The sequence below is a fragment of the Athene cunicularia genome (genome assembly GCF_003259725.1).
Source record: "Athene cunicularia isolate RWA chromosome 11 unlocalized genomic scaffold, athCun1 chr11_part1, whole genome shotgun sequence".
Classification (NCBI taxonomy): Eukaryota; Metazoa; Chordata; class Aves; order Strigiformes; family Strigidae; genus Athene; species Athene cunicularia.
The window spans coordinates 11,694,711-11,703,737 of record NW_020799113.1 but is presented as its reverse complement, the minus strand read 5'-3'; the positions used below and the strand labels follow the sequence as shown (position 1 = coordinate 11,703,737).

Genomic DNA, 9,027 nt, shown 5'->3' with positions numbered 1-9,027 from the left:
TATTTAAGTATGAGAGATATTAGGGAGGCCTTCTAACAGTGACAGAATTTTCACATGGACTAGTGCACTGCAAAATTCGACCAGTTAGTTTTCTGTACAACAAACCTGCTCTGGCTGTGGCTGAACTCACAAAGCCTCTTCCTGGCCTATGTATTGTATTTACAGCAAGTTATTGGCTTTGGATATAAAATATATGTCTTGCAAGCCTTAACTAATTTTTGCTTTTCTACCATAGATTATATGTTGGACTTCAGTGACAGACTGGAACCCTGATGTGCAAAGATAACAATGACCAAAATATCAGTAGTCACCAGGAATAAAAATTTCCAGGTATGTCAAGATTTGGAGGTTTACAGCTGCATAATGTGGCTGAGAGGTTATGTGCTAATGTGACTCAAATCCCCACTACAGATCCAGTCCATCATATAAGTGATATTTTCTTTTGAAATTAAATAGGTAGTTAGAAATGGCATTAAAACAATACAATTGGACTTACATCATCCTCACTCAAAAGTGTCAATTTTATATGGCCTTAAATTTAGCAGGAATTGAAAAAAGAGTTCACTTAAAGTAATTAAAAGTGACACACTGACTCACTCATGTCCTTTGCTTTTATCTTTGCTGATCTAAGTGCCTAAATAAGAGGAGTCCATTGGTAGCACAACATTGTTTCATTCCAATTTACAAATAAACAGGAAAATAAAGATACATGTAGAAAGAAAACAAATTCAATTTGCATGAAATTAAGAAAAATTCCCACAGATTTTGGTTGCATTTGGTTCTTACAGCAAACTGAAGCAGTCTCGCTGGATTTGCACAGTAATACAAATTTGTTAAAGAATAAGGCATGCCTTAAGAAGGCAGTCTAAAAAAGCACTGCAGTTCTCAGCAGTAAGGTGGACCAGAAATACCCTGTTTTACCAGATTAAAACCAGAGCAAGTGAAACCCCTAACAAGATAAAATAAACATGCTAGACAAATTAGAAGCCTTTTGCACACAAACACTGTTGTGATCTGTGATAAAAAAATAGTTGCTTCTTTAATTAGTGAAATGCTGAAAGGTACCCTGCATTTCAGAATGTACCTTTGTAGTTTTTATAGTGGTACAGCCTTTGCAACAAAGGTAGCAATCCTTTTTGGTGTCTCTGTCAGGTTTATTGAAAATAATGTTGTAGCTTATTAGCACTGATGCCATCTAGATATCTGCTACTGCCAAACTCAGTGTTTATGCCATCGCTGCCTTTGGGCATCAACTGCAAATGTATAATCATCCTCTACTCCATAAACACCACCCATACCTTTGCTACTGAAATGACTGATGTGGAGAAAATAGCAAAACGTACATAACAATTATCTGACAGTAAAATCCTGGTAGAGAAGGAACAGTTAGGCTTTCTGTGTTGTACACACTGCTCCCACATACCTGCTTAAAGGCCAGTCCTCTTGACTAACTTGTCTTTTTCTTGGTCTCAGCTACAAGAGCTGTTGCCCTTTTTGTCTTTCAAAAGAGAAATGCTTTTAAATAACTGGGGCCTTTGCCTTCTCTGACAATGAGTTAATATCAGCAATTGTTCAGAACTGTCTTCATGAGGTGAAGTGAAATCTAGAAAAAAATTGTTATGACTACTTGTTTTTTTTCTCTTTTTTTTTTTTGTGTCTTGATTTCTAGTCTTTCTATGGAAAGAAGGAATATCAAAGTTGTTCAGATTTAGTTTTGATTTCTCCAGAACAAAATGTCACATCTTACCATTTCAGAAAGAAGGAACAGGCAACAGTAACAGGCAAGAACAAGTGTCGAATGCTAATGAGTTAAAAGTTTCAAAGCAAGAATATCAGAAGCTGGCATCAAGGGAAGTCTAGACAGTGTCTATGACTCTGCAGAGGAGTTCAGGGTGGAACTCTGCTTAAATCCTTAAGACAGATTGGCATTAGTCACTGTTACTTGTATCAGGGTTTCTGCTACGGTGATGGCACTGGTGTGCATGGGTATCCAAAGGAAGATTAATGTCAAATACTTTTTGGAAATTCTATGAAAAGATCTGTATGAAAGGAAGAAGTGTGAATGGGATGTTGGTAACCTCAACATCAGGTTGTAGAACAGCAGGAAGAGTGCTGTGACAGGACATCATTTGTTAGGGCAAGATTTATTTCACTGCAGAAGGCTAAGCAGTCTTTGACCATGTCAGCAACATGCCTGTGCTGAGACAATTTAAGTCGCTGGCAAGCCAAGGAACATACAGAGGGAACAGAAACTAGGCCATTGGAATTGTTTTGCTTTCTTCTAGTGATGGAGAGCTGTGCCCCCCAGCCCCTTCTTCTCCCTCTCTCATGTTTTCTCTCATACATTCTCTCTCTCATACTCTCTCCTGTATTCTCTCTCTCTCTGTCTCACTATGGGCAGACTTTCAAGGTGTGTTCCAGGAGCAGTCTGACTGGATTGTAATTGGCCTCTGCCAGCAGGCGGAGATTTGGAAAAGAGAAGCTTGCAGAACAGGAGCTCTAATAACAAACTCGGGAGCAGTAAGTACCATATTGATACTCAAGTCTCTTGAAGAGGGTATGAACCACATCAAGAAGAAAAAACAATCCCCAGCCCTATAAAACAACCACTGCTACAGCCTTCTGCCTTTGGTAGCACGTCACACTGTCCTAACAACATAATTCATCTTCATCTTAGGAACAAAGCCAATCTTTTGCCATTCTTTTGAAATTGTTAGCAAAGGGACTAATTGTAGTAGCCATTTTTAAAGCTGAAGAAGCCATCTTGCACTTTCAAATTCAGATGTAAAGCAGAAAATATAAAAATGTGTTAATTTTTTTTCAGTTGCTGTCTTCTTGATAATGAAAGGATTTTAATGGAATAAAAGAATCTTCACAGATTTGGAATAAGCTCTTTGGAAATTACTTCCTTCAGCAGTTACTTCTGTCACTCTCCTCTTCTCAGAGGAAATGCAGTCTTTTAAAAGACCAGATGAAAAGCCTCTGAAACCTGAAGCTGATCAGACAGGATTATTCTAACAACTGTGTTCTAAATATCACACAAAGTTGGGAGAAGGGATTTTCATATATGAACCAGAATTTATTAGTGCAGATTCAGTACAAAACTTTACATTGCTAACCAGATTTGGAGAAGCTTCCTATTCCCCTAGACATACCCATGGCCTCAAGAAACTCGGCAGGTAACAAGTACAGTATGAAATGATGAGCTCTCTCTCAAGGAGAGAGTCACCATGCAAGAAGTGTTGGGAGAATTATTTGATCAGAGAAACCATGTGATGCCAGAACATACACTATCCCAAAGAACATGAAGGCAATGTACTGCCAGGAGCTGGTTTTGACTCTCAGGAGTTTTAGTATGCCTGGAGGTTCCCTTTACGATGGTGCCATCTAAGAATGATGGCAAATTGTGAAATAACACTGTCCCCAGAAAGAGTGAAGAAGGGTGCAAAGTAACCTAAAGCTGTCTTTGCTAAAATCTTCATCAAATTTCCACAGAAAATCCTCAGTCTGTAGTTTGTGTGATTTGGATTTGGTAACAATTGGAAATAATTGAAAAGGGTTCCCTTGAGGAGGCCATGAAAATGTGAGGTGCTTTTAATCCCAGAATGACATGGTATTTCAACTATTTCTGAATTTCAGAATTTGTCCACTCTTGGCTGCTGCTTTTCATTTTTTCATTGCCATTGCTTTGTGCCTCCTTTTGATGGTTATCAGGCAATAACATCACACTATGAAACATCATGCTAGTCTGTTTTTGCTGTGACTTGCACAGACAAACTGTATAATAAGAGAGCTGGCAAAACCAAACATTTCACCATAGTTGAGATCTACACTGTAGCAGCCAAGTTGCTTGCTTGGTTTTTTTTTTCCCCTCTCTCAGAAGGCCAAGAAAGCACTACCCAGAGGCCCTTAACTAATAGGGACTTGAAGGCCTGAATTAGCATTCCAATCTTTTTATTAAAACAGCTCACAGCAGAAAAACAAACCTGACCTGCTTACCACAAAGTAAGGCTTTGAGTTTGTGTTATGCATGTGTAATTCAAGCTGACATGAACTGTTGTTGGAAGGAAGGAGAAGGCAAATTCTGGATTTTGACTTGAAATGGCAGTGATGACTTGCATGCCCCCTGATATCAGATAAGAAAATCAGTGCAGTTGACCATTAATTGGCAGATCTGATTTGGGGATTACAGAACAGGAGTTGTCCTCAAACTGCTTTTGCCTTATACATTGTTCAGAGTGCATTTGCATTTAGAAATTTTACCTATATGAAGAGTGCCCTAGATTTTAATGTGACTGTAAACAATAGAATTAAAATAATGCTTATTAAAAGAAGATTAGACATTAGAACCCTCTCAACTTGAAGACCTATTGGAAAATAGCTATTTTGGAATAGATTTTGCTACTGTATGCAACAAGAAAAGATCGAATAACTGGATCTTGTGGACTGTGTGCTTCTGAACATATGATTTCAGTAATCATACTCTTAAAACTGATTTTCTTTCATCTTCATCTGCAGTAGTTTTCACCCTGTTAAAAACCATGGCTTTTACTACAGATTGGCTTCTGTATACAACATGTACAGGCAACTGAGGAACCACAGTTCTGTCTTAATGAGGTCAAATGCTTTTGCCTGGAAGATACTTTCTTAGTGTGCACAGAGTCACGTATTCAAAGCAGAAAATTATAGGATGGTAATTTAAACTTAACATCTTTCATTACTGGGTGTACCAGTCAATCTTGTATCTTTTTTTGGCATGTCAAATTATATTTCTGCATGTCATTGTCTAAACTGTGTTTTATCTTTCCACAACTCCCAGGGACACAGTCAACTCACATTTACAATTAAGTCTGGATTCTGTCAGAATTTTCTCAATTCAATTTAAAAGCCTTTCTCTATTCAATTTAAAAGCCTGAAGAATTAGTTAAAAAAAAAAAACAAAAAAAACTCTACTATCTTTTAGTCAAAATGCTTTAGCAGAAGCCACCTGAGATTATAGCCATGTAAGTAAAAGAGATTTTGGTAGTTTTATCTAAACAGAAATGTTGGGAGTGAACCAGTGACTTGAAGAGTAAACATGCAACAGGAACCTATTTGCAATAGTTACGCAAATGAAAAACATGGACACGGTAGATGAGTGTACTTTTACTGCAAAAGTAATTCAGACTACAGTGGCTGTTCAGAAAAAAATGGGCTTCAATGTGTAGAGACTGTGTATTGCCATTAAGGGCACGCAGTTCCAGACCCATGGTGGAGTATGCTAACCACCTGTGCTGATCTGAAGGAACTTTCTACATGGTACCAATATATCTCTGCATACCATCCCTCTACCTTTTTCTGCCCTACAATTCTGTTTCAGTAACCTGAAAGTTTTGAACAGGGACCTAATGTTGTGTGATTTATACTAGCCAGGCACAGTTTCCAAGCTTACCTGAGTTGATTTGTGGATCATAAAATGCTGTTTAATATGCACATGCTTTGCAATTTATGTGTGGGCCAATTTAACCTGACAGAACTTGACATTATGTAAAACCTAAACGGGAAATGGGAAAAAAAAGGAGTGTAAGTGGAGAGAGATGTCAGAGTAACAGATATGAAGGGACTTTCCATAACAAGGTCAGTTAAAATTAGCATGAATACAAAGTAACAAATCAGGTATGTGTGCTGCCTATGTAAAGGTAAAGCTAGCTTGTTATTACTGGTTAAGTAAAGAGAAGGGCTCTGTCCAGAGATCACATTATTCTTGCATTGAATTCATGTTCAGGCTAAAATTTCTAGTCTGCAATGTAAATAAAGTCAACACTTGATACGGTGGCCATCTGTTAGCAAGTCTTTAAAAAGGGGTGAGAGAAAAAAGATCTTACTTGTTTACATTCTGTTGAGAGTATAATCATTTATTAAAATACGCCTGTGCTCTAGCTTGCTTTAAAAAGTTTCCAGCAACACCAAGGAAAATGGCTGAAGTCAGTTCTTTCTCCCTGTATCACCCTAGTAAGCCAGAATCAGAGGATGATTACTGTTAGCAAAGGGGAAGAGAAATCACTTTTCACTTATGAAGCATGATGCAATTTCAAAATTATAAAAAAAAATATTCAGAAAAGTGATTCAAGTAAGTGATTTTGCATCAAGATTTCCAGCTATAGTCTCTTTCCAGCACTCTTTATTTCCAGAAAAATTTCATGTAGATCAAAACCTCGATTTTCACCTACATGAATACAGGTCACAGGCCAACAAAATTTAGAAGTCCAAGTACAGCATGCCCCATGTGTACTCCTGAACAATCAATCTTATTCTGCTTTCAGAGAGTATTCTAACTTGTCAATTCCACTGACTTAATCCTGAGGATATCAGATGAAATTAATGCCTCTTTTTTATTTAAAGAACTATCCCTTTAATTGCCTAGTTGGAGACTTCTCAGATAACATTTTGGTCCTTATTTCTATGTGCACCATGGAGTTACAGCTCCCAGTGTAATCATTTGCAGTTAATATACAAAGGAAACAAGTGCCAGATAGAATAACAGAGGAACTGCTATTCAGAATCTGAGGCAGCAGAACAAACCTCAAAGAAGATAAAACCTCACACTGTGCAAACAGCTTCAAGTAGCTATTTTATAGTCTACATAACAGTTGTTTAAGTTACAAAAGTATGAAGTCTAACTGAATTGAACCAAGTTTAAACAGGGAGAGCCTCTATTGCATCTGAATAGGCAGTGTTTGCAGTTAAGATGCTTTTAGTTTAGAAACAAATGACTCAAAGGCATCTTGGCAGGACAGAACAAATGCAGATTTACCAGTGGACATTTCATTGCTTCACCTCTGCCTGTTCTTGCTACCAGTAGCCAGTTCAGCACCTCCACATCATACTAAGGAGTCCAAGCTTTCATGCCTGTGTAAAGCTACTTCCCCATCATATGTAGTAGAGTTGCTATGGCACAACCCATTTGCTGTCAATGAAGAGTAATCATGGATCTAGAGATGCTGTGGGGCATCAATCCTTTCTCTGACAACCACTTCAGCCTCTTTATCAGGCAATGTTAATTCTGCTGGCAGTGGTTGACTTCACTGTGTGAGCTAAGGATGAAAAAAGTAGTTGTCCAGTTTTAATTAAAAGTAAATGAGGAAGTGCCATTGACCTGTGATCACACAGAAGTCAATTTTCGACAAAAAAATAGACATTTAGATAACCTACTGTATTTCAGTTATGAGGAACCTAGGTACTACTCAAGGTTGTATCCTTTACCAGACCATTTGATTAAACAATAGAAGGAATAACAGTATTTTCATCGGAAAGGTGAAGACGACTGAGTAACTTGAGCGTTGCTGCTTCCTTTGATTAGTTGATTAGTGTTCTCTGCAGATACACTGTCAGCTTTTGAAGTAGTATTGTCCCCCTTCCCTGCCAACAGGGAGGCTTTTGTTTGCTTTAGTTGTTTTGGAGCAGTCACATGTCTGCGAATGCTGGTAGCCATTGATAATATTCCATGAACTGGTTCAAGAAAAAAAACTTCTAAATGGAAAATGCCACATAAGTGGGCACAAAACTGCCGTAACAATATTTTAATAACACGATTGGCAATGACTTGATCTTGCATGTTTTAAGTGCACTGAAGATTATTCTCTCTGCCAGTGACTCAGCTGGTAATTGAAGTAAGCAGGGGAGTTGGGAGGAGTTAGTGAAGGTCATATTATATTTGTTTTGTCAAATAATATCTCCTGTCCTGTGATGTTAACTTGAAAACAAACACAGAGAGAACACCGGAAGATTTTATACTCTCGAAAATGCACCCACGAGAGAACCTAGTTTCATAAAGTCAATGACACCTTTATAAACAAGTTTTAAGGCAAAAGTCAAAACATATGTTCTGAAATGAAATCTCCATCATTACTCTGAAGTTTTAAAGTAGAATTCTAAAAAAAAGTAAGCTGTTTTTAATAAGAAGTTAGACGTAATTTATGTATATAATACTCAGTGAGCTGAAAACATGCTTCACCTCTTAAAACAGGGGGAAGCCAGTAACACAAAGACCAAAGAATTAAAATAATCTCGCTAGCATTGCTATGGCACTGGTTTTGTTCAAAGCACTTTACACACCAATCAAATCGGTCTTGCAGTATCTCTAATCATATTTTAGCAAGACTTTCTAAAACAGTGAAGGCAGGGAATAATATTTGAAATCACAGAGGAGTAGCTATGCCAGATGCTTTATTCAAAACAAAAATAAGTAGTCCTCATGCTGACAGGGGAAGAAGCTGTGATGTGAACAGAACAAGCAAAAAGCCATGCCTGCATTACTAAGGGTTGGTTGGGTTTTTTTCAATGCTAAGTCTTTGTATTAAGATAAGGAATAGGAGAATATGAAGAACAAAATGTAAGCACTGACTGTTTTGGATGCTTTATTTAGTGCATTTTGGCCCAGACCCTGGGGAGTATCGTGTATCAGGCTTTACCTACCGCCTGAGCCTCCTAGAAGCACTAACCACCTGAAACTTGGGGCAGCGTTACCGAGCAAGCATCTGTGCTCTGAAGGCTTCTTGTCCTTAAGCATCTCAACTTGTGCAACTAGAAAAGGCGCAGCACGCTATCAGGTGGTCTCCTCAGAAAGCATCAGTCCCCCCGGCTCTGGAAGACCCCGAGGCGGGGGGGTGCCGGGGGAGCCTGCGGAGCGGTGCCCGGGCAGCCCGGCTCCATCTCGCTGCCAGGAGACCGCCGGCTGGAGCGGGGCCTCTCTGCCCCGGCCAAGGCACTGTCTGCACAGTCCTCGGGAAGGCTTTCAACGCTCCCTCAGCGTGATGAAAGCTGGTCAGCCACCCTCTTGTATAACACGAAGGACGTGTGCCTGGAGCAAAGGGCCAAAGTGGCTGAAGGAATGTAAACACTGCTTTATGGGGGTATACCGTATTTACCTTACGCAATCGGCGACACGAGATAAACAGTAGCCGGAGGGCGGGTTTCTTTGTTTTGTGCCTCTCCCGCCTCTCGTGGGAAGGGGCGCGAGTGGGGGGCGCCGGCAGCGGAGCGGGGCCT

The 9,027-nt window shown here is 39.2% G+C and overlaps 1 long non-coding RNA gene across 1 annotated transcript in view; it reads left to right on the top strand.

The window, feature by feature from the left end:
- Positions 1-9,027, top strand: part of LOC113484446 — a 35,702-nt gene that overhangs the window by 18,229 nt on the left and 8,446 nt on the right. Inside the window, exons 3-4 of the long non-coding RNA XR_003399226.1 lie at positions 236-330; positions 2,402-2,520. This is a non-coding gene — a long non-coding RNA (uncharacterized LOC113484446). The remainder of the gene's footprint in view (positions 1-235; positions 331-2,401; positions 2,521-9,027) is intronic.